A 24,949-nucleotide genomic window follows, 5' to 3' on the forward strand; every position below is an offset into this window, starting at 1 on the left:
TGATAAAAGGAACAAAATGTGAAGTTAAAAAACTGCCAAACAGGGACTACGTGGTTTCCTTTATGCATTTGCCTGTTCACTTAGAGGATGAGGACATTGTAAACAAACTGAGGGGATGAGGAGTACTCCCAATCTCAATGATAAAAAGGAGGGTATATCCGGGAACGGACATTGAAGACGGCACAAGGTTTGTCAAAACCAGATTCCCAAAAGAGGTGATTTCCCTGCCATATAGCACGAAACTGGAGACGGCGGAGGGACCTCAATACTTCCGAGTAATGCACAGCCCCCAGGTTAAAACCTGGCGGTTGTGCATGAGCCCGGCTATCATGTGGTGAAGGACTGCCCAGAATTCCGGTGTTACAAGTGTGATGAGAGGGGACACATCGCGAGGGATTGCAATTCTGTCAAGTGCCCGGATTGCAGGGAGACTTTTAAATAAATGTGAGTGCTGGATGGAGAACGAGGAGGAAGAAGAGAATGGAGAAGAGCAGGTGGACAGGCGGATGGAAGAAGGAAAGAACGAAAAAGATCCAGAGGAGGAAATAGAGGAAATACAAGAAAAAGAAACAGAAGAAGAAACAAACAATGAAGAGGAGAGAGAGGAGGGAAAGGAGCAGGAAGGATAAAAAGAGAGCAAACACAAAGCGAGGAGGAAACATGGACACCAATGGAAATGACTTCAAGTATGGAATTTTTTCTGGACAGAGCTGAAAAGGAGCAACAAGGGAACAATGAACTAAACAAAGAAATAAAAAATGAAGAGATGGAAAGAATGGAGGAGGAGAGGAGAGACAGTGCGGGGAGAGGGAGAACAAGAAGAAGATCGATTAAGGTAACACCGAATTTAGAAAGTGGGGAAAAAAAGAGTGCTCAGAAAAGGAATACTTAAATGTATGAACAGATATGAAGTGTTAAAAGGACTAGAGGAGAACCACTGAAGTTATGATGTTTAAGTATTCATTGTTCTTCCTTATGGTTTTAAGAATTGGGGCATTTAATGCAAGAGGACTTTTGGACATGAACAAATTTGAGAAAGTAAAAGAAATGTGTAAAAAAGAAGCTATTGTTGTATTGCAAGAAACAAATTGGAGAGAAGATTGTATGAATGAGATTAGAAAGATGTGGAATGGGGGAATTTTATACCATAACGGTGATGGAAAGTTAGGAAGAGGAGTAGCTGTTTTAATAAGAGATGAATTGGATAAAAAAAAAATGTAAGATTTTACATAAGGATGAGATTGGGAAATGCATGATGGTTGAAATGAAATATGAAGGGAAAGAATTTATCCTGGTAAATGTACATGCACCAACAGAGGAGAAGGAAAAGAAAGCGTTTTTTAGTGTTTTAAGAAATCTGACAAAGGAGTATAAGGAAATTGCAATTATGGGAGATTTTAACACGGTTTTTAGTAAATTAGACGTGGCAGAAGGGATGGTTTTCAAAACAGATACAGGAAGAAAAGAATTAAAACTGCTAATGGAAGAAAACAACATGATAGATGTATGGAGAGAGAGGAATGAAAAGAAAAAGGAATATTCAAGGAGACAGATTGTGAGGAATTTTATACGCCAAACCAGAAATTTGGAGAATTGTATAGAGGAAATGTGGTATGAAGAAACAAGTTTAAGTGATCACAAATTGGTTTTAATACAGGTGGATTTTAATGCAGTGAAAAGAGGGCCGGGGATATGGATTTTAAACACGGAGGTTCTTAAAAATGAGGAATATAAACTCAAAATAATGGAAATCATAGAAAAGGAAAAAGAAAATGGAATGTATGAAGATGGTAAGAGAATATGGTGGGAAAACGTGAGGTACATAGTGACCAAATATTCAATCAAATACTGTGGTGCAATACAAAAAAGGGAAAAGGGAAAAGAAATAGAAATAAAGGAAGAGCTCGAAAGAGAATCAAACAAAGAGAAAAGGGATATACAAAAAATTAAAGAGATAGAAGGAACATGGAAAGAAATGAAATATAAAAGGGGCAATGTTAAGAAGCAAAGCAAAATACATAGTAGAGGGAGAAAAATGTACGAAATTCTTCTTTGTATTAGAAAAAAGAAAGGGGAAATCTGAAACAATAAAAGAAATAAAAAAGAGAAATGGAGAAGTAGTGGAAGGGGAGGAGGACATTTTGAAAGAGATAAAAATATATTACGAGGAACTTTTTAGTGCAGAAGGAATAAAAGAACAAGAGAAAGAGGAGTTACTGAGACAAATAAAGACAAAGAGTCGGAGAAGAAGACAAAAAAGAGTGTGATCAAGAAATTGTGGAAGATGAGATAGAAAAAGCAATAAGTGAACTAAATAGAAAGAAAAGTCCAGGAACAGATGGCTTAGGGAGTGAATTTTATATAGCTTTTAAAGATAGTTTAAGCCATATTCTGAAGGAAGTGTATGATGAGATTTTTAAGAAGAGAGAAATGAATCAAAGAGAAAAAACAGATTTGAAAAATTACAGACCGATTACAATGCTGAATACAGATCTAAAAATATTAGCAAAAATACTAGCAAACAGACTGAAGAAAGTGATGCCAAATATGTTAAAGACAAATCAAGCATATGGGGTGAAAGGGAGGGTTATAGCAGATACAACAAGTAGCATAAGAGATATTATAAGATACATGAAAGAAAAAAAGAAAGATGGATATGTGATTAGTCTAGACTTTGAAAAGGCCCTTGACAGGGTAGAACATGAGTATTTATTTGGAATTTTAAAGGGTTTGGGGTTTGGGAGGAATTTTATTCAGTGGATTACAATTGTATATAGAGGAGCACTAACAAAGATCAAATGCAATGGCTTTTTAACAGAATGTTTTAAAATAACAAGATCTATAAGACAAGGATGCCCCTTATCGGCACTTTTATACTCACTTGTAGCAGAACCGTTAGGCCTGGCTATAAGAAAGGAAGGAGAAATAAGAGGTGTAGAAATGGAAGAAGGTAAGGAAGGAGAAAAATGTTTCCAATATGCAGATGACACAACAGTAGTAGTTAATGGAGTGGAGAGTGTGGAAATAGCCATGCGAGAAGTACAAAAGTTTTGTAAGGCATCAGGAGGAAAAATAAATGAAGAAAAAACTATTTTTATGAGGTCTGGGGAAGTGCCGGTTTTAACAAATATTTTTACTTTTAAAAGTAAAAAGAAGTGGGAATAACGAAGGTGAGGGATGTTTTATATGAATTTAAAGAAGGTTTTTTACCAATACATTTCATAGTGGACACAATGGAGGAGGCAAAGGAGGACTATAATAAACAGGACATAATAAATAAGTATGAAATTATAAAAAAAAAAAAAAAAAGCAATACCAAAAGAATGGTTACAGAAAATTCGACAAATGGAAGAAGGACAAAAAGAAATGGAGATATACAGTATGTGAGGATAGGGGAGGAACTACACGATTTTAAAGCTTGTACTGTAAAGGTGTTTTATGGTATTTTTAGGAACAAAGTTTTTAAGAAACCTATTGCAAATGAGTATTGGTTGCAGCATTTTAAAGATCTGAAAGAAGAAAATTTATGGAGAAACATGAAAGGGGTGATTGTGGAAACAAAACTGGAGAGTTTGGAGTACCTTATAAGGCACAGAGCAATTGTTTCAGAAATGAAACTTTATAAAATTGGGATGGAGGAGAGTGCAAGATGCAAAGTTTGTCAAGAAGAAGATGAGGGGTTTTTACATTTTTTTTATACTGTAAAGAGCTGGAAGAGTTTTATGGAAAATGTAAATGGCTAATAAATGATTTGAGAGGGGAGGAGGATGGGCAAGAAACGGAGTGGAACAAAGTGGTAATGTTTGGGTGGGATAAAAATTGTAAAAACAAAAAAGGGATACATTTATTCTTAATGTTGATCAAAAGTGCAATATGGGAAAGAAGAACTGTGGCAAAAAAAGAGAAAAATCTAATTGATGTATGGTGTGTTTTTAAAGGAAAGACGGAAAGATACATAGAAATGCTGTACATTTATTTTAAAAAACAAGACAAGTTGGGAGAGTATTTTTTAAAGTGTTCACAAACAGTGTTTCTAATGTTCTAAATGAATTTAATTGGAAGGTGCCTGTTGGGCAATGATAATTATGAAAACAGGGGAAAGGTTTTTAATGTATTTGGGTGAGATCATTTTCATATAAACAAAGTGATCTTCAAGAAGAGGATAGGTTTTAAACATTTGCCTTTGAAGGATTCTTAAAAAAAAAAGAAAAAAAGAAAAGGTCAAGCCAAGTCTTGTCCGATCTCGGAAGCTACGCAGGGTTGTTCCTGGTTAGTACTTGTATGGGAGCCTTCCTGGGAATACCAGGTGCTGTAAGCTTTTGCTTCTCCTGGATTGCTTTAACTAATACACTTCCCCCTGCCACAGCTGTGATTTTTATTCATTCATCCTTGGAAATAGGTTGGGGGGGATTCATGTATTTTCGTTCATTTTGCTTGCTCTGTGGCAAATGACAGCCTGGTCCTTTTTCTAAAAAAAAAAAAAAATCAATAAAAACAAAAAACCATTAGCTCTGTGAATCAGGAACAAGCATCCAGCATACTGTGCCTTCGATAGCTCAGCTGGTAGAGCGGAGGACTGTAGATGTTGCCTTGGCCATCCTTAGGTCGCTGGTTCAATTCCGGCTCGAAGGAGTGTACTTTTTACCACTTGGAGGCACTACTTGCCTTGCCCTCAAACTCACTGCTCCTTGAACTTGTGTCAAAGATGCAGGCGTTGGATCTGCAAAAATATGTTCCCTGACCGGGAATCGAACCCGGGCCGCGGCGGTGAGAGCGCCGAATCCTAGCCACTAGACCACCAGGGAAGGGCTGCTATTAACCTCTCTGGGAGAGCATCCGAGGCCGCCTTGCAAACTATACTGAAGAGCAAGATTGGGTTTTCTACCTCCAGAAAAGAAAGTCTCTCATTTGTCCTAAAAACAAACTTTGAGGGTCGAACTCACATCCTACAGATTATGAGACTGACGTGCTGCCTAGCTGAATGACCGAGGTCCTTCCCTTCTCACCAAATGTCAGGATGGCCGAGCGGTCTAAGGCGCTGCGTTCAGGTCGCAGTCTCCCCTGGAGGTGTGGGTTCAAATCCCACTTCTGACAAGGTTTTATTCTGCATTCATACTGGAACTGTCTGACCAGCATTGTGGTGTCATGTTTTCTACTTTCATTGTAAAGGCACCGGCTGTAATTTTGCTTGAGCCCTGAGCACTGAAAATAGGAGTTATCATTCTTTCCAAGCTTTGGTTTGTATGTGTGTGTGTGTTTGTGGCTTTTTTTAACGATTACTAGGTAACTAGCACTTTTCAAGCACACCACCTCAATGGGCACCCTGTCACTCTGGAATCAGCAAAATGCAGGCCACTGGGCCAAACAGACAGCGGGCCAGTGACGCAATGGTTAACGCATCTGACTACGGATCAGAAGATTCTAGGTTTGACTACTGGCTGTCTCGGTTGGCTTCTATTTTTTTGCACTCCCTGACTCCCACGCCATTACAATGCCATGTCCCCCTGGAACCATTAGCTCTGTGAATCAGGAACATGCAGTCAATATACTGTGCCTTTTTTAGCTCAGCTGGTAGAGCGCAAGTCTGTAGATGTTGCATTGGCCATCCTTAGGTCGCTGGTTCACTTCCGGCTCGAAGGAGTGTGCTTTTTACCACTTGGAGGCCCTACTTGCCTTGCCCTCAAACTCACTGCCGCTTGAACTTGTGTCAAAGATGCCAGCGTTGGATCGACAAAAACACATTCCCTGACCGGGAATCGAACCCGCTTCAAATCCCACTTCTGACAAGTTTTTCCTCTGCGATCATCCTGGAACTGTCTGACCAGCGTTGTGGTGTCACATTTGCTACTTTCATTGTAAAGGCACTGGCTGCAATTTTGCTTGAGCCCCTGAGCACTGAAAATGGAAAAGATACAGAAATGAAGAAAGCATTCGAAAAGAGGAATTATTTGAAAGAAGCAACGGTGACTGTTGATTTGGAAGGAGCGAGAGCTGAGGACATAATCAAAGCGGTCACAGAGAGAATCGGAGGAGGAAAGATTTTAGCAGTTAGACCAAAACAAGCAAAGGAATATGAAGTGACTTTGGAAAAAGAGGATTATTGTGAAGATTTGATGGATGGACTGATGATAAAAGGAACAAAATGTGAAGTTAAAAAACTGCCAAACAGGGACTACGTGGTTTCCTTTATGCATTTGCCTGTTCACTTAGAGGATGAGGACATTGTAAACAAACTGAGGGGATGAGGAGTACTCCCAATCTCAATGATAAAAAGGAGGGTATATCCGGGAACGGACATTGAAGACGGCACAAGGTTTGTCAAAACCAGATTCCCAAAAGAGGTGATTTCCCTGCCATATAGCACGAAACTGGAGACGGCGGAGGGACCTCAATGCTTCCGAGTAATGCACAGCCCCCAGGTTAAAACCTGGCGGTTGTGCATGAGCCCGGCTATCATGTGGTGAAGGACTGCCCAGAATTCCGGTGTTACAAGTGTGATGAGAGGGGACACATCGCGAGGGATTGCAATTCTGTCAAGTGCCCGGATTGCAGGGAGACTTTTAAATAAATGTGAGTGCTGGATGGAGAACGAGGAGGAAGAAGAGAATGGAGAAGAGCAGGTGGACAGGCGGATGGAAGAAGGAAAGAACGAAAAAGATCCAGAGGAGGAAATAGAGGAAATACAAGAAAAAGAAACAGAAGAAGAAACAAACAATGAAGAGGAGAGAGAGGAGGGAAAGGAGCAGGAAGGATAAAAAGAGAGCAAACACAAAGCGAGGAGGAAACATGGACACCAATGGAAATGACTTCAAGTATGGAATTTTTTCTGGACAGAGCTGAAAAGGAGCAACAAGGGAACAATGAACTAAACAAAGAAATAAAAAATGAAGAGATGGAAAGAATGGAGGAGGAGAGGAGAGACAGTGCGGGGAGAGGGAGAACAAGAAGAAGATCGATTAAGGTAACACCGAATTTAGAAAGTGGGGAAAAAAGAGTGCTCAGAAAAGGAATACTTAAATGTATGAACAGATATGAAGTGTTAAAAGGACTAGAGGAGAACCACTGAAGTTATGATGTTTAAGTATTCATTGTTCTTCCTTATGGTTTTAAGAATTGGGGCATTTAATGCAAGAGGACTTTTGGACATGAACAAATTTGAGAAAGTAAAAGAAATGTGTAAAAAAGAAGCTATTGTTGTATTGCAAGAAACAAATTGGAGAGAAGATTGTATGAATGAGATTAGAAAGATGTGGAATGGGGGAATTTTATACCATAACGGTGATGGAAAGTTAGGAAGAGGAGTAGCTGTTTTAATAAGAGATGAATTGGATAAAAAAAAAATGTAAGATTTTACATAAGGATGAGATTGGGAAATGCATGATGGTTGAAATGAAATATGAAGGGAAAGAATTTATCCTGGTAAATGTACATGCACCAACAGAGGAGAAGGAAAAGAAAGCGTTTTTTAGTGTTTTAAGAAATCTGACAAAGGAGTATAAGGAAATTGCAATTATGGGAGATTTTAACACGGTTTTTAGTAAATTAGACGTGGCAGAAGGGATGGTTTTCAAAACAGATACAGGAAGAAAAGAATTAAAACTGCTAATGGAAGAAAACAACATGATAGATGTATGGAGAGAGAGGAATGAAAAGAAAAAGGAATATTCAAGGAGACAGATTGTGAGGAATTTTATACGCCAAACCAGAAATTTGGAGAATTGTATAGAGGAAATGTGGTATGAAGAAACAAGTTTAAGTGATCACAAATTGGTTTTAATACAGGTGGATTTTAATGCAGTGAAAAGAGGGCCGGGGATATGGATTTTAAACACGGAGGTTCTTAAAAATGAGGAATATAAACTCAAAATAATGGAAATCATAGAAAAGGAAAAAGAAAATGGAATGTATGAAGATGGTAAGAGAATATGGTGGGAAAACGTGAGGTACATAGTGACCAAATATTCAATCAAATACTGTGGTGCAATACAAAAAAGGGAAAAGGGAAAAGAAATAGAAATAAAGGAAGAGCTCGAAAGAGAATCAAACAAAGAGAAAAGGGATATACAAAAAATTAAAGAGATAGAAGGAACATGGAAAGAAATGAAATATAAAAGGGGCAATGTTAAGAAGCAAAGCAAAATACATAGTAGAGGGAGAAAAATGTACGAAATTCTTCTTTGTATTAGAAAAAAGAAAGGGGAAATCTGAAACAATAAAAGAAATAAAAAAGAGAAATGGAGAAGTAGTGGAAGGGGAGGAGGACATTTTGAAAGAGATAAAAATATATTACGAGGAACTTTTTAGTGCAGAAGGAATAAAAGAACAAGAGAAAGAGGAGTTACTGAGACAAATAAAGACAAAGAGTCGGAGAAGAAGACAAAAAAGAGTGTGATCAAGAAATTGTGGAAGATGAGATAGAAAAAGCAATAAGTGAACTAAATAGAAAGAAAAGTCCAGGAACAGATGGCTTAGGGAGTGAATTTTATATAGCTTTTAAAGATAGTTTAAGCCATATTCTGAAGGAAGTGTATGATGAGATTTTTAAGAAGAGAGAAATGAATCAAAGAGAAAAAACAGATTTGAAAAATTACAGACCGATTACAATGCTGAATACAGATCTAAAAATATTAGCAAAAATACTAGCAAACAGACTGAAGAAAGTGATGCCAAATATGTTAAAGACAAATCAAGCATATGGGGTGAAAGGGAGGGTTATAGCAGATACAACAAGTAGCATAAGAGATATTATAAGATACATGAAAGAAAAAAAGAAAGATGGATATGTGATTAGTCTAGACTTTGAAAAGGCCCTTGACAGGGTAGAACATGAGTATTTATTTGGAATTTTAGTCAGTGGATTACAATTGTATATAGAGGAGCACTAACAAAGATCAAATGCAATGGCTTTTTAACAGAATGTTTTAAAATAACAAGATCTATAAGACAAGGATGCCCCTTATCGGCACTTTTATACTCACTTGTAGCAGAACCGTTAGGCCTGGCTATAAGAAAGGAAGGAGAAATAAGAGGTGTAGAAATGGAAGAAGGTAAGGAAGGAGAAAAATGTTTCCAATATGCAGATGACACAACAGTAGTAGTTAATGGAGTGGAGAGTGTGGAAATAGCCATGCGAGAAGTACAAAAGTTTTGTAAGGCATCAGGAGGAAAAATAAATGAAGAAAAAACTATTTTTATGAGGTCTGGGGAAGTGCCGGTTTTAACAAATATTTTTACTTTTAAAAGTAAAAAGAAGTGGGAATAACGAAGGTGAGGGATGTTTTATATGAATTTAAAGAAGGTTTTTTACCAATACAGTTCATAGTGGACACAATGGAGGAGGCAAAGGAGGACTATAATAAACAGGACATAATAAATAAGTATGAAATTATAAAAAAAAAAAAAAAAAAAAGCAATACCAAAAGAATGGTTACAGAAAATTCGACAAATGGAAGAAGGACAAAAAGAAATGGAGATATACAGTATGTGAGGATAGGGGAGGAACTACACGATTTTAAAGCTTGTACTGTAAAGGTGTTTCATGGTATTTTTAGGAACAAAGTTTTTAAGAAACCTATTGCAAATGAGTATTGGTTGCAGCATTTTAAAGATCTGAAAGAAGAAAATTTATGGAGAAACATGAAAGGGGTGATTGTGGAAACAAAACTGGAGAGTTTGGAGTACCTTATAAGGCACAGAGCAATTGTTTCAGAAATGAAACTTTATAAAATTGGGATGGAGGAGAGTGCAAGATGCAAAGTTTGTCAAGAAGAAGATGAGGGGTTTTTACATTTTTTTTATACTGTAAAGAGCTGGAAGAGTTTTATGGAAAATGTAAATGGCTAATAAATGATTTGAGAGGGGAGGAGGATGGGCAAGAAACGGAGTGGAACAAAGTGGTAATGTTTGGGTGGGATAAAAATTGTAAAAACAAAAAAGGGATACATTTATTCTTAATGTTGATCAAAAGTGCAATATGGGAAAGAAGAACTGTGGCAAAAAAAGAGAAAAATCTAATTGATGTATGGTGTGTTTTTAAAAGAAAGACGGAAAGATACATAGAAATGCTGTACATTTATTTTAAAAAACAAGACAAGTTGGGAGAGTTTTTTTTAAAGTGTTCACAAACAGTGTTTCTAAAGTTCTAAATGAATTTAATTGGAAGGTGCCTGTTGGGCAATGATAATTATGAAAACAGGGGAAAGGTTTTTAATGTATTTGGGTGAGATCATTTTCATATAAACAAAGTGATCTTCAAGAAGAGGATAGGTTTTAAACATTTGCCTTTGAAGGATTCTTAAAAAAAAAAAAAAAAAAGAAAAGGTCAAGCCAAGTCTTGTCCGATCTCGGAAGCTACGCAGGGTTGTGCCTGGTTAGTACTTGTATGGGAGCCTTCCTGGGAATACCAGGTGCTGTAAGCTTTTGCTTCTCCTGGATTGCTTTAACTAATACACTTCCCCCTGCCACAGCTGTGATTTTTATTCATTCATCCTTGGAAATAGGTTGGGGGGATTCATGTATTTTCGTTCATTTTGCTTGCTCTGTGGCAAATGACAGCCTGGTCCTTTTTCTAAAAAAAAAAAAAAAATCAATAAAAACAAAAAACCATTAGCTCTGTGAATCAGGAACAAGCATCCAGCATACTGTGCCTTCGATAGCTCAGCTGGTAGAGTGGAGGACTGTAGATGTTGCCTTGGTCATCCTTAGGTCGCTGGTTCAATTCCGGCTCGAAGGAGTGTACTTTTTACCACTTGGAGGCACTACTTGCCTTGCCCTCAAACTCACTGCTCCTTGAACTTGTGTCAAAGATGCAGGCGTTGGATCTGCAAAAATACGTTCCCTGACCGGGAATCGAACCCGGGCCGCGGCGGTGAGAGCGCCGAATCCTAGCCACTAGACCACCAGGGAAGGGCTGCTATTAACCTCACTGGGAGAGCATGCGAGGCCGCCTTGCAAACTATACTGAAGAGCAAGATTGGGTTTTCTACCTCCAGAAAAGAAAGTCTCTCATTTGTCCTAAAAACAAACTTTGAGGGTCGAACTCACATCCTACAGATTATGAGACTGACGTGCTGCCTAGCTGAATGACCGAGGTCCTTCCCTTCTCACCGAATGTCAGGATGGCCGAGCGGTCTAAGGCGCTGCGTTCAGGTCGCGGTCTCCCCTGGAGGCGTGGGTTCAAATCCCACTTCTGACAAGGTTTTATTCTGCATTCATACTGGAACTGTCTGACCAGCATTGTGGTGTCATGTTTTCTACTTTCATTGTAAAGGCACCGGCTGTAATTTTGCTTGAGCCCCTGAGCACTGAAAATAGGAGTTATCATTCTTTCCAAGCTTTGGTTTGTATGTGTGTGTGTGTTTGTGGCTTTTTTTAACGATTACTAGGTAACTAGCACTTTTCAAGCACACCACCTCAATGGGCACCCTGTCACTCTGGAATCAGCAAAATGCAGGCCACTGGGCCAAACAGACAGCGGGCCAGTGACGCAATGGTTAACGCATCTGACTACGGATCAGAAGATTCTAGGTTTGACTACTGGCTGTCTCGGTTGGCTTCTATTTTTTTGCACTCCCTGACTCCCACGCCATTACAATGCCATGTCCCCCTGGAACCATTAGCTCTGTGAATCAGGAACATGCAGTCAATATACTGTGCCTTTTTTAGCTCAGCTGGTAGAGCGCAAGTCTGTAGATGTTGCATTGGCCATCCTTAGGTCGCTGGTTCACTTCCGGCTCGAAGGAGTGTGCTTTTTACCACTTGGAGGCCCTACTTGCCTTGCCCTCAAACTCACTGCCGCTTGAACTTGTGTCAAAGATGCCAGCGTTGGATCGACAAAAACACATTCCCTGACCGGGAATCGAACCCGCTTCAAATCCCACTTCTGACAAGTTTTTCCTCTGCGATCATCCTGGAACTGTCTGACCAGCGTTGTGGTGTCACATTTGCTACTTTCATTGTAAAGGCACTGGCTGCAATTTTGCTTGAGCCCCTGAGCACTGAAAATGGAAAAGATACAGAAATGAAGAAAGCATTCGAAAAGAGGAATTATTTGAAAGAAGCAACGGTGACTGTTGATTTGGAAGGAGCGAGATCTGAGGCCATAATCAAAGCGGTCACAGAGAGAATCGGAGGAGGAAAGATTTTAGCAGTTAGACCAAAACAAGCAAAGGAATATGAAGTGACTTTGGAAAAAGAGGATTATTGTGAAGATTTGATGGATGGACTGATGATAAAAGGAACAAAATGTGAAGTTAAAAAACTGCCAAACAGGGACTACGTGGTTTCCTTTATGCATTTGCCTGTTCACTTAGAGGATGAGGACATTGTAAACAAACTGAGGGGATGAGGAGTACTCCCAATCTCAATGATAAAAAGGAGGGTATATCCGGGAACGGACATTGAAGACGGCACAAGGTTTGTCAAAACCAGATTCCCAAAAGAGGTGATTTCCCTGCCATATAGCACGAAACTGGAGACGGCGGAGGGACCTCAATACTTCCGAGTAATGCACAGCCCCCAGGTTAAAACCTGGCGGTTGTGCATGAGCCCGGCTATCATGTGGTGAAGGACTGCCCAGAATTCCGGTGTTACAAGTGTGATGAGAGGGGACACATCGCGAGGGATTGCAATTCTGTCAAGTGCCCGGATTGCAGGGAGACTTTTAAATAAATGTGAGTGCTGGATGGAGAACGAGGAGGAAGAAGAGAATGGAGAAGAGCAGGTGGACAGGCGGATGGAAGAAGGAAAGAACGAAAAAGATCCAGAGGAGGAAATAGAGGAAATACAAGAAAAAGAAACAGAAGAAGAAACAAACAATGAAGAGGAGAGAGAGGAGGGAAAGGAGCAGGAAGGATAAAAAGAGAGCAAACACAAAGCGAGGAGGAAACATGGACACCAATGGAAATGACTTCAAGTATGGAATTTTTTCTGGACAGAGCTGAAAAGGAGCAACAAGGGAACAATGAACTAAACAAAGAAATAAAAAATGAAGAGATGGAAAGAATGGAGGAGGAGAGGAGAGACAGTGCGGGGAGAGGGAGAACAAGAAGAAGATCGATTAAGGTAACACCGAATTTAGAAAGTGGGGAAAAAAAGAGTGCTCAGAAAAGGAATACTTAAATGTATGAACAGATATGAAGTGTTAAAAGGACTAGAGGAGAACCACTGAAGTTATGATGTTTAAGTATTCATTGTTCTTCCTTATGGTTTTAAGAATTGGGGCATTTAATGCAAGAGGACTTTTGGACATGAACAAATTTGAGAAAGTAAAAGAAATGTGTAAAAAAGAAGCTATTGTTGTATTGCAAGAAACAAATTGGAGAGAAGATTGTATGAATGAGATTAGAAAGATGTGGAATGGGGGAATTTTATACCATAACGGTGATGGAAAGTTAGGAAGAGGAGTAGCTGTTTTAATAAGAGATGAATTGGATAAAAAAAAAATGTAAGATTTTACATAAGGATGAGATTGGGAAATGCATGATGGTTGAAATGAAATATGAAGGGAAAGAATTTATCCTGGTAAATGTACATGCACCAGCAGAGGAGAAGGAAAAGAAAGCGTTTTTTAGTGTTTTAAGAAATCTGACAAAGGAGTATAAGGAAATTGCAATTATGGGAGATTTTAACACGGTTTTTAGTAAATTAGACGTGGCAGAAGGGATGGTTTTCAAAACAGATACAGGAAGAAAAGAATTAAAACTGCTAATGGAAGAAAACAACATGATAGATGTATGGAGAGAGAGGAATGAAAAGAAAAAGGAATATTCAAGGAGACAGATTGTGAGGAATTTTATACGCCAAACCAGAAATTTGGAGAATTGTATAGAGGAAATGTGGTATGAAGAAACAAGTTTAAGTGATCACAAATTGGTTTTAATACAGGTGGATTTTAATGCAGTGAAAAGAGGGCCGGGGATATGGATTTTAAACACGGAGGTTCTTAAAAATGAGGAATATAAACTCAAAATAATGGAAATCATAGAAAAGGAAAAAGAAAATGGAATGTATGAAGATGGTAAGAGAATATGGTGGGAAAACGTGAGGTACATAGTGACCAAATATTCAATCAAATACTGTGGTGCAATACAAAAAAGGGAAAAGGGAAAAGAAATAGAAATAAAGGAAGAGCTCGAAAGAGAATCAAACAAAGAGAAAAGGGATATACAAAAAATTAAAGAGATAGAAGGAACATGGAAAGAAATGAAATATAAAAGGGGCAATGTTAAGAAGCAAAGCAAAATACATAGTAGAGGGAGAAAAATGTACGAAATTCTTCTTTGTATTAGAAAAAAGAAAGGGGAAATCTGAAACAATAAAAGAAATAAAAAAGAGAAATGGAGAAGTAGTGGAAGGGGAGGAGGACATTTTGAAAGAGATAAAAATATATTACGAGGAACTTTTTAGTGCAGAAGGAATAAAAGAACAAGAGAAAGAGGAGTTACTGAGACAAATAAAGACAAAGAGTCGGAGAAGAAGACAAAAAAGAGTGTGATCAAGAAATTGTGGAAGATGAGATAGAAAAAGCAATAAGTGAACTAAATAGAAAGAAAAGTCCAGGAACAGATGGCTTAGGGAGTGAATTTTATATAGCTTTTAAAGATAGTTTAAGCCATATTCTGAAGGAAGTGTATGATGAGATTTTTAAGAAGAGAGAAATGAATCAAAGAGAAAAAACAGATTTGGAAAATTACAGACCGATTACAATGCTGAATACAGATCTAAAAATATTAGCAAAAATACTAGCAAACAGACTGAAGAAAGTGATGCCAAATATATTAAAGACAAATCAAGCATATGGGGTGAAAGGGAGGGTTATAGCAGATACAACAAGTAGCATAAGAGATATTATAAGATACATGAAAGAAAAAAAGAAAGATGGATATGTGATTAGTCTAGACTTTGAAAAGGCCCTTGACAGGGTAGAACATGAGTATTTATTTGGAATTTTAAAGGGTTTGGGGTTTGGGAGGAATTTTATTCAGTGGATTACAATTGTATATAGAGGAGCACTAACAAAGATCAAATGCAATGGCTTTTTAACAGAATGTTTTAAAATAACAAGATCTATAAGACAAGGATGCCCCTTATCGGCACTTTTATATTCACTTGTAGCAGAACCGTTAGGCCTGGCTATAAGAAAGGAAGGAGAAATAAGAGGTGTAGAAATGGAAGAAGGTAAGGAAGGAGAAAAATGTTTCCAATATGCAGATGACACAACAGTAGTAGTTAATGGAGTGGAGAGTGTGGAAATAGCCATGCGAGAAGTACAAAAGTTTTGTAAGGCATCAGGAGGAAAAATAAATGAAGAAAAAACTATTTTTATGAGGTCTGGGGAAGTGCCGGTTTTAACAAATATTTTTACTTTTAAAAGTAAAAAGAAGTGGGAATAACGAAGGTGAGGGATGTTTTATATGAATTTAAAGAAGGTTTTTTACCAATACAGTTCATAGTGGACACAATGGAGGAGGCAAAGGAGGACTATAATAAACAGGACATAATAAATAAGTATGAAATTATAAAAAAAAAAAAAAGCAATACCAAAAGAATGGTTACAGAAAATTCGACAAATGGAAGAAGGACAAAAAGAAATGGAGATATACAGTATGTGAGGATAGGGGAGGAACTACACGATTTTAAAGCTTGTACTGTAAAGGTGTTTTATGGTATTTTTAGGAACAAAGTTTTTAAGAAACCTATTGCAAATGAGTATTGGTTGCAGCATTTTAAAGATCTGAAAGAAGAAAATTTATGGAGAAACATGAAAGGGGTGATTGTGGAAACAAAACTGGAGAGTTTGGAGTACCTTATAAGGCACAGAGCAATTGTTTCAGAAATGAAACTTTATAAAATTGGGATGGAGGAGAGTGCAAGATGCAAAGTTTGTCAAGAAGAAGATGAGGGGTTTTTACATTTTTTTTATACTGTAAAGAGCTGGAAGAGTTTTATGGAAAATGTAAATGGCTAATAAATGATTTGAGAGGGGAGGAGGATGGGCAAGAAACGGAGTGGAACAAAGTGGTAATGTTTGGGTGGGATAAAAATTGTAAAAACAAAAAAGGGATACATTTATTCTTAATGTTGATCAAAAGTGCAATATGGGAAAGAAGAACTGTGGCAAAAAAAGAGAAAAATCTAATTGATGTATGGTGTGTTTTTAAAGGAAAGACGGAAAGATACATAGAAATGCTGTACATTTATTTTAAAAAACAAGACAAGTTGGGAGAGTATTTTTTAAAGTGTTCACAAACAGTGTTTCTAAAGTTCTAAATGAATTTAATTGGAAGGTGCCTGTTGGGCAATGATAATTATGAAAACAGGGGAAAGGTTTTTAATGTATTTGGGTGAGATCATTTTCATATAAACAAAGTGATCTTCAAGAAGAGGATAGGTTTTAAACATTTGCCTTTGAAGGATTCTTAAAAAAAAAAAGAAAAAAGAAAAGGTCAAGCCAAGTCTTGTCCGATCTCGGAAGCTACGCAGGGTTGTTCCTGGTTAGTACTTGTATGGGAGCCTTCCTGGGAATACCAGGTGCTGTAAGCTTTTGCTTCTCCTGGATTGCTTTAACTAATACACTTCCCCCTGCCACAGCTGTGATTTTTATTCATTCATCCTTGGAAATAGGTTGGGGGGGATTCATGTATTTTCGTTCATTTTGCTTGCTCTGTGGCAAATGACAGCCTGGTCCTTTTTCTAAAAAAAAAAAAAAAAAATCAATAAAAACAAAAAACCATTAGCTCTGTGAATCAGGAACAAGCATCCAGCATACTGTGCCTTCGATAGCTCAGCTGGTAGAGCGGAGGACTGTAGATGTTGCCTTGGCCATCCTTAGGTCGCTGGTTCAATTCCGGCTCGAAGGAGTGTACTTTTTACCACTTGGAGGCACTACTTGCCTTGCCCTCAAACTCACTGCTCCTTGAACTTGTGTCAAAGATGCAGGCGTTGGATCTGCAAAAATATGTTCCCTGACCGGGAATCGAACCCGGGCCGCGGCGGTGAGAGCGCCGAATCCTAGCCACTAGACCACCAGGGAAGGGCTGCTATTAACCTCTCTGGGAGAGCATCCGAGGCCGCCTTGCAAACTATACTGAAGAGCAAGATTGGGTTTTCTACCTCCAGAAAAGAAAGTCTCTCATTTGTCCTAAAAACAAACTTTGAGGGTCGAACTCACATCCTACAGATTATGAGACTGACGTGCTGCCTAGCTGAATGACCGAGGTCCTTCCCTTCTCACCAAATGTCAGGATGGCCGAGCGGTCTAAGGCGCTGCGTTCAGGTCGCAGTCTCCCCTGGAGGCGTGGGTTCAAATCCCACTTCTGACAAGGTTTTATTCTGCATTCATACTGGAACTGTCTGACCAGCATTGTGGTGTCATGTTTTCTACTTTCATTGTAAAGGCACCGGCTGTAATTTTGCTTGAGCACTGAAAATAGGAGTTATCATTCTTTCCAAGCTTTGGTTTGTATGTGTGTGTGTGTTTGTGGCTTTTTTTAACGATTACTAGGTAACTAGCACTTTTCAAGCACACCACCTCAATGGGCACCCTGTCACTCTGGAATCAGCAAAATGCAGGCCACTGGGCCAAACAGACAGCGGGCCAGTGACGCAATGGTTAACGCATCTGACTACGGATCAGAAGATTCTAGGTTTGACTACTGGCTGTCTCGGTTGGCTTCTATTTTTTTGCACTCCCTGACTCCCACGCCATTACAATGCCATGTCCCCCTGGAACCATTAGCTCTGTGAATCAGGAACATGCAGTCAATATACTGTGCCTTTTTTAGCTCAGCTGGTAGAGCGCAAGTCTGTAGATGTTGCATTGGCCATCCTTAGGTCGCTGGTTCACTTCCGGCTCGAAGGAGTGTGCTTTTTACCACTTGGAGGCCCTACTTGCCTTGCCCTCAAACTCACTGCCGCTTGAACTTGTGTCAAAGATGCCAGCGTTGGATCGACAAAAACACATTCCCTGACCGGGAATCGAACCCGCTTCAAATCCCACTTCTGACAAGTTTTTCCTCTGCGATCATCCTGGAACTGTCTGACCAGCGTTGTGGTGTCACATTTGCTACTTTCATTGTAAAGGCACTGGCTGCAATTTTGCTTGAGCCCCTGAGCACTGAAAATGGAAAAGATACAGAAATGAAGAAAGCATTCGAAAAGAGGAATTATTTGAAAGAAGCAACGGTGACTGTTGATTTGGAAGGAGCGAGAGCTGAGGACATAATCAAAGCGGTCACAGAGAGAATCGGAGGAGGAAAGATTTTAGCAGTTAGACCAAAACAAGCAAAGGAATATGAAGTGACTTTGGAAAAAGAGGATTATTGTGAAGATTTGATGGATGGACTGATGATAAAAGGAACAAAATGTGAAGTTAAAAAACTGCCAAACAGGGACTACGTGGTTTCCTTTATGCATTTGCCTGTTCACTTAGAGGATGAGGACATTGTAAACAAACTGAGGGGATGAGGAGTACTCCCAATCTCAATGATAAAAAGGAGGGTATATCCGGGAACGGACATTGAAGACGGCACAAGGTTTGTCAAAACCAGATTCCCAAAAGAGGTGATTTCCCTGCCATATAGCACGAAACTGGAGACGGCGGAGGGACCTCAATGCTTCTGAGTAATGCACAGCCCCCAGGTTAAAACCTGGCGGTTGTGCATGAGCCCGGCTATCATGTGGTGAAGGACTGCCCAGAATTCCGGTGTTACAAGTGTGATGAGAGGGGACACATCGCGAGGGATTGCAATTCTGTCAAGTGCCCGGATTGCAGGGAGACTTTTAAATAAATGTGAGTGCTGGATGGAGAACGAGGAGGAAGAAGAGAATGGAGAAGAGCAGGTGGACAGGCGGATGGAAGAAGGAAAGAACGAAAAAGATCCAGAGGAGGAAATAGAGGAAATACAAGAAAAAGAAACAGAAGAAGAAACAAACAATGAAGAGGAGAGAGAGGAGGGAAAGGAGCAGGAAGGATAAAAAGAGAGCAAACACAAAGCGAGGAGGAAACATGGACACCAATGGAAATGACTTCAAGTATGGAATTTTTCTGGACAGAGCTGAAAAGGAGCAACAAGGGAACAATGAACTAAACAAAGAAATAAAAAATGAAGAGATGGAAAGAATGGAGGAGGAGAGGAGAGACAGTGCGGGGAGAGGGAGAACAAGAAGAAGATCGATTAAGGTAACACCGAATTTAGAAAGTGGGGAAAAAAAGAGTGCTCAGAAAAGGAATACTTAAATGTATGAACAGATATGAAGTGTTAAAAGGACTAGAGGAGAACCACTGAAGTTATGATGTTTAAGTATTCATTGTTCTTCCTTATGGTTTTAAGAATTGGGGCATTTAATGCAAGAGGACTTTTGGACATGAACAAATTTGAGAAAGTAAAAGAAATGTGTAAAAAAGAAGCTATTGTTGTATTGCAAGAAACAAATTGGAGAGAAGATTGTATGAATGAGATTAGAAAGATGTGGAATGGGGGAATTTTATACCATAACGGTGATGGAAAGTTAGGAAGAGGAGTAGCTGTTTTAATAAGAGATGAATTGGATAAAAAAAAAATGTAAGATTTTACATAAGGATGAGATTGGGAAATGCATGATGGTTGAAATGAAATATGAAGGGAAAGAATTTATCCTGGTAAATGTACATGCACCAACAGAGGAGAAGGAAAAGAAAGCGTTTTTTAGTGTTTTAAGAAATCTGACAAAGGAGTATAAGGAAATTGCAATTATGGGAGATTTTAACACGGTTTTTAGTAAATTAGACGTGGCAGAAGGGATGGTTTTCAAAACAGATACAGGAAGAAAAGAATTAAAACTGCTAATGGAAGAAAACAACATGATAGATGTATGGAGAGAGAGGAATGAAAAGAAAAAGGAATATTCAAGGAGACAGATTGTGAGGAATTTTATACGCCAAACCAGAAATTTGGAGAATTGTATAGAGGAAATGTGGTATGAAGAAACAAGTTTAAGTGATCACAAATTGGTTTTAATACAGGTGGATTTTAATGCAGTGAAAAGAGGGCCGGGGATATGGATTTTAAACACGGAGGTTCTTAAAAATGAGGAATATAAACTCAAAATAATGGAAATCATAGAAAAGGAAAAAGAAAATGGAATGTATGAAGATGGTACGAGAATATGGTGGGAAAACGTGAGGTACATAGTGACCAAATATTCAATCAAATACTGTGGTGCAATACAAAAAAGGGAAAAGGGAAAAGAAATAGAAATAAAGGAAGAGCTCGAAAGAGAATCAAACAAAGAGAAAAGGGATATACAAAAAATTAAAGAGATAGAAGGAACATGGAAAGAAATGAAATATAAAAGGGGCAATGTTAAGAAGCAAAGCAAAATACATAGTAGAGGGAGAAAAATGTACGAAATTCTTCTTTGTATTAGAAAAAAGAAAGGGGAAATCTGAAACAATAAAAGAAATAAAAAAGAGAAATGGAGAAGTAGTGGAAGGGGAGGAGGACATTTTGAAAGAGATAAAAATATATTACGAGGAACTTTTTAGTGCAGAAGGAATAAAAGAACAAGAGAAAGAGGAGTTACTGAGACAAATAAAGACAAAGAGTCGGAGAAGAAGACAAAAAAGAGTGTGATCAAGAAATTGTGGAAGATGAGATAGAAAAAGCAATAAGTGAACTAAATAGAAAGAAAAGTCCAGGAACAGATGGCTTAGGGAGTGAATTTTATATAGCTTTTAAAGATAGTTTAAGCCATATTCTGAAGGAAGTGTATGATGAGATTTTTAAGAAGAGAGAAATGAATCAAAGAGAAAAAACAGATTTGAAAAATTACAGACCGATTACAATGCTGAATACAGATCTAAAAATATTAGCAAAAATACTAGCAAACAGACTGAAGAAAGTGATGCCAAATATGTTAAAGACAAATCAAGCATATGGGGTGAAAGGGAGGGTTATAGCAGATACAACAAGTAGCATAAGAGATATTATAAGATACATGAAAGAAAAAAAGAAAGATGGATATGTGATTAGTCTAGACTTTGAAAAGGCCCTTGACAGGGTAGAACATGAGTATTTATTTGGAATTTTAGTCAGTGGATTACAATTGTATATAGAGGAGCACTAACAAAGATCAAATGCAATGGCTTTTTAACAGAATGTTTTAAAATAACAAGATCTATAAGACAAGGATGCCCCTTATCGGCACTTTTATACTCACTTGTAGCAGAACCGTTAGGCCTGGCTATAAGAAAGGAAGGAGAAATAAGAGGTGTAGAAATGGAAGAAGGTAAGGAAGGAGAAAAATGTTTCCAATATGCAGATGACACAACAGTAGTAGTTAATGGAGTGGAGAGTGTGGAAATAGCCATGCGAGAAGTACAAAAGTTTTGTAAGGCATCAGGAGGAAAAATAAATGAAGAAAAAACTATTTTTATGAGGTCTGGGGAAGTGCCGGTTTTAACAAATATTTTTACTTTTAAAAGTAAAAAGAAGTGGGAATAACGAAGGTGAGGGATGTTTTATATGAATTTAAAGAAGGTTTTTTACCAATACAGTTCATAGTGGACACAATGGAGGAGGCAAAGGAGGACTATAATAAACAGGACATAATAAATAAGTATGAAATTATAAAAAAAAAAAAAAAAAAAGCAATACCAAAAGAATGGTTACAGAAAATTCGACAAATGGAAGAAGGACAAAAAGAAATGGAGATATACAGTATGTGAGGATAGGGGAGGAACTACACGATTTTAAAGCTTGTACTGTAAAGGTGTTTCATGGTATTTTTAGGAACAAAGTTTTTAAGAAACCTATTGCAAATGAGTATTGGTTGCAGCATTTTAAAGATCTGAAAGAAGAAAATTTATGGAGAAACATGAAAGGGGTGATTGTGGAAACAAAACTGGAGAGTTTGGAGTACCTTATAAGGCACAGAGCAATTGTTTCAGAAATGAAACTTTATAAAATTGGGATGGAGGAGAGTGCAAGATGCAAAGTTTGTCAAGAAGAAGATGAGGGGTTTTTACATTTTTTTTATACTGTAAAGAGCTGGAAGAGTTTTATGGAAAATGTAAATGGCTAATAAATGATTTGAGAGGGGAGGAGGATGGGCAAGAAACGGAGTGGAACAAAGTGGTAATGTTTGGGTGGGATAAAAATTGTAAAAACAAAAAAGGGATACATTTATTCTTAATGTTGATCAAAAGCGCAATATGGGAAAGAAGAACTGTGGCAAAAAAAGAGAAAAATCTAATTGATGTATGGTGTGTTTTTAAAAGAAAGACGGAAAGATACATAGAAATGCTGTACATTTATTTTAAAAAACAAGACAAGTTGGGAGAGTTTTTTTTAAAGTGTTCACAAACAGTGTTTCTAAAGTTCTAAATGAATTTAATTGGAAGGTGCCTGTTGGGCAATGATAATTATGAAAACAGGGGAAAGGTTTTTAATGTATTTGGGTGAGATCATTTTCATATAAACAAAGTGATCTTCAAGAAGAGGATAGGTTTTAAACATTTGCCTTTGAAGGATTCTTAAAAAAAAAAAAAAAAAAAAAAAAAGAAAAGGTCAAGCCAAGTCTTGTCCGATCTCGGAAGCTACGCAGGGTTGTGCCTGGTTAGTACTTGTATGGGAGCCTTCCTGGGAATACCAGGTGCTGTAAGCTTTTGCTTCTCCTGGATTGCTTTAACTAATACACTTCCCCCTGCCACAGCTGTGATTTTTATTCATTCATCCTTGGAAATAGGTTGGGGGGATTCATGTATTTTCGTTCATTTTGCTTGCTCTGTGGCAAATGACAGCCTGGTCCTTTTTCTAAAAAAAAAAAAAAAAATCAATAAAAACAAAAAACCATTAGCTCTGTGAATCAGGAACAAGCATCCAGCATACTGTGCCTTCGATAGCTCAGCTGGTAGAGTGGAGGACTGTAGATGTTGCCTTGGTCATCCTTAGGTCGCTGGTTCAATTCCGGCTCGAAGGAGTGTACTTTTTACCACTTGGAGGCACTACTTGCCTTGCCCTCAAACTCACTGCTCCTTGAACTTGTGTCAAAGATGCAGGCGTTGGATCTGCAAAAATACGTTCCCTGACCGGGAATCGAACCCGGGCCGCGGCGGTGAGAGCGCCGAATCCTAGCCACTAGACCACCAGGGAAGGGCTGCTATTAACCTCTCTGGGAGAGCATCCGAGGCCGCCTTGCAAACTATACTGAAGAGCAAGATTGGGTTTTCTACCTCCAGAAAAGAAAGTCTCTCATTTGTCCTAAAAACAAACTTTGAGGGTCGAACTCACATCCTACAGATTATGAGACTGACGTGCTGCCTAACTGAATGACCGAGGTCCTTCCCTTCTCACCGAATGTCAGGATGGCCGAGCGGTCTAAGGCGCTGCGTTCAGGTCGCAGTCTCCCCTGGAGGCGTGGGTTCAAATCCCACTTCTGACAAGGTTTTATTCTGCATTCATACTGGAACTGTCTGACCAGCATTGTGGTGTCATGTTTTCTACTTTCATTGTAAAGGCACCGGCTGTAATTTTGCTTGAGCCCCTGAGCACTGAAAATAGGAGTTATCATTCTTTCCAAGCTTTGGTTTGTATGTGTGTGTGTGTTTGTGGCTTTTTTTAACGATTACTAGGTAACTAGCACTTTTCAAGCACACCACCTCAATGGGCACCCTGTCACTCTGGAATCAGCAAAATGCAGGCCACTGGGCCAAACAGACAGCGGGCCAGTGACGCAATGGTTAACGCATCTGACTACGGATCAGAAGATTCTAGGTTTGACTACTGGCTGTCTCGGTTGGCTTCTATTTTTTTGCACTCCCTGACTCCCACGCCATTACAATGCCATGTCCCCCTGGAACCATTAGCTCTGTGAATCAGGAACATGCAGTCAATATACTGTGCCTTTTTTAGCTCAGCTGGTAGAGCGCAAGTCTGTAGATGTTGCATTGGCCATCCTTAGGTCGCTGGTTCACTTCCGGCTCGAAGGAGTGTGCTTTTTACCACTTGGAGGCCCTACTTGCCTTGCCCTCAAACTCACTGCCGCTTGAACTTGTGTCAAAGATGCCAGCGTTGGATCGACAAAAACACATTCCCTGACCGGGAATCGAACCCGCTTCAAATCCCACTTCTGACAAGTTTTTCCTCTGCGATCATCCTGGAACTGTCTGACCAGCGTTGTGGTGTCACATTTGCTACTTTCATTGTAAAGGCACTGGCTGCAATTTTGCTTGAGCCCCTGAGCACTGAAAATGGAAAAGATACAGAAATGAAGAAAGCATTCGAAAAGAGGAATTATTTGAAAGAAGCAACGGTGACTGTTGATTTGGAAGGAGCGAGAGCTGAGGACATAATCAAAGCGGTCACAGAGAGAATCGGAGGAGGAAAGATTTTAGCAGTTAGACCAAAACAAGCAAAGGAATATGAAGTGACTTTGGAAAAAGAGGATTATTGTGAAGATTTGATGGATGGACTGATGATAAAAGGAACAAAATGTGAAGTTAAAAAACTGCCAAACAGGGACTACGTGGTTTCCTTTATGCATTTGCCTGTTCACTTAGAGGATGAGGACATTGTAAACAAACTGAGGGGATGAGGAGTACTCCCAATCTCAATGATAAAAAGGAGGGTATATCCGGGAACGGACATTGAAGACGGCACAAGGTTTGTCAAAACCAGATTCCCAAAAGAGGTGATTTCCCTGCCATATAGCACGAAACTGGAGACGGCGGAGGGACCTCAATACTTCCGAGTAATGCACAGCCCCCAGGTTAAAACCTGGCGGTTGTGCATGAGCCCGGCTATCATGTGGTGAAGGACTGCCCAGAATTCCGGTGTTACAAGTGTGATGAGAGGGGACACATCGCGAGGGATTGCAATTCTGTCAAGTGCCCGGATTGCAGGGAGACTTTTAAATAAATGTGAGTGCTGGATGGAGAACGAGGAGGAAGAAGAGAATGGAGAAGAGCAGG

At 38.9% G+C, this 24,949-nt stretch overlaps 12 non-coding genes across 12 annotated transcripts; 8 read left to right on the forward strand and 4 right to left on the reverse strand.

The window, feature by feature from the left end:
- The first annotated feature begins 4,545 nt into the window (after positions 1–4,545).
- On the forward strand, positions 4,546–4,632 carry trnay-gua (transfer RNA tyrosine (anticodon GUA)). The gene is given in 2 exon segments: positions 4,546–4,582; positions 4,597–4,632. It is a non-coding gene; the product is annotated as a tRNA-Tyr (tRNA).
- Positions 4,633–4,733: 101 nt separating this feature from the next.
- Positions 4,734–4,805, reverse strand: trnae-cuc (transfer RNA glutamic acid (anticodon CUC)). The gene has a single exon. It is a non-coding gene; the product is annotated as a tRNA-Glu (tRNA).
- A 206-nt stretch (positions 4,806–5,011) lies between these two features.
- Positions 5,012–5,094, forward strand: trnal-cag (transfer RNA leucine (anticodon CAG)). The gene has a single exon. It is a non-coding gene; the product is annotated as a tRNA-Leu (tRNA).
- A 5,551-nt stretch (positions 5,095–10,645) lies between these two features.
- On the forward strand, positions 10,646–10,732 carry trnay-gua (transfer RNA tyrosine (anticodon GUA)). The gene is given in 2 exon segments: positions 10,646–10,682; positions 10,697–10,732. It is a non-coding gene; the product is annotated as a tRNA-Tyr (tRNA).
- Positions 10,733–10,833: 101 nt separating this feature from the next.
- On the reverse strand, positions 10,834–10,905 carry trnae-cuc (transfer RNA glutamic acid (anticodon CUC)). The gene has a single exon. It is a non-coding gene; the product is annotated as a tRNA-Glu (tRNA).
- A 206-nt stretch (positions 10,906–11,111) lies between these two features.
- trnal-cag (transfer RNA leucine (anticodon CAG)) lies at positions 11,112–11,194 on the forward strand. The gene has a single exon. It is a non-coding gene; the product is annotated as a tRNA-Leu (tRNA).
- A 5,578-nt stretch (positions 11,195–16,772) lies between these two features.
- On the forward strand, positions 16,773–16,859 carry trnay-gua (transfer RNA tyrosine (anticodon GUA)). The gene is given in 2 exon segments: positions 16,773–16,809; positions 16,824–16,859. It is a non-coding gene; the product is annotated as a tRNA-Tyr (tRNA).
- A 101-nt stretch (positions 16,860–16,960) lies between these two features.
- Positions 16,961–17,032, reverse strand: trnae-cuc (transfer RNA glutamic acid (anticodon CUC)). Its single transcript has one exon. It is a non-coding gene; the product is annotated as a tRNA-Glu (tRNA).
- A 206-nt stretch (positions 17,033–17,238) lies between these two features.
- trnal-cag (transfer RNA leucine (anticodon CAG)) lies at positions 17,239–17,321 on the forward strand. Its single transcript has one exon. It is a non-coding gene; the product is annotated as a tRNA-Leu (tRNA).
- Positions 17,322–22,872: 5,551 nt separating this feature from the next.
- On the forward strand, positions 22,873–22,959 carry trnay-gua (transfer RNA tyrosine (anticodon GUA)). Its single transcript is given in 2 exon segments — positions 22,873–22,909; positions 22,924–22,959. It is a non-coding gene; the product is annotated as a tRNA-Tyr (tRNA).
- A 101-nt stretch (positions 22,960–23,060) lies between these two features.
- trnae-cuc (transfer RNA glutamic acid (anticodon CUC)) lies at positions 23,061–23,132 on the reverse strand. Its single transcript has one exon. It is a non-coding gene; the product is annotated as a tRNA-Glu (tRNA).
- A 206-nt stretch (positions 23,133–23,338) lies between these two features.
- trnal-cag (transfer RNA leucine (anticodon CAG)) lies at positions 23,339–23,421 on the forward strand. The gene has a single exon. It is a non-coding gene; the product is annotated as a tRNA-Leu (tRNA).
- The last annotated feature ends 1,528 nt before the right edge of the window (positions 23,422–24,949 follow it).

This window comes from Myxocyprinus asiaticus, chromosome 26 (assembly GCF_019703515.2).
Source record: "Myxocyprinus asiaticus isolate MX2 ecotype Aquarium Trade chromosome 26, UBuf_Myxa_2, whole genome shotgun sequence".
Lineage (NCBI taxonomy): Eukaryota > Metazoa > Chordata > Actinopteri > Cypriniformes > Catostomidae > Myxocyprinus > Myxocyprinus asiaticus.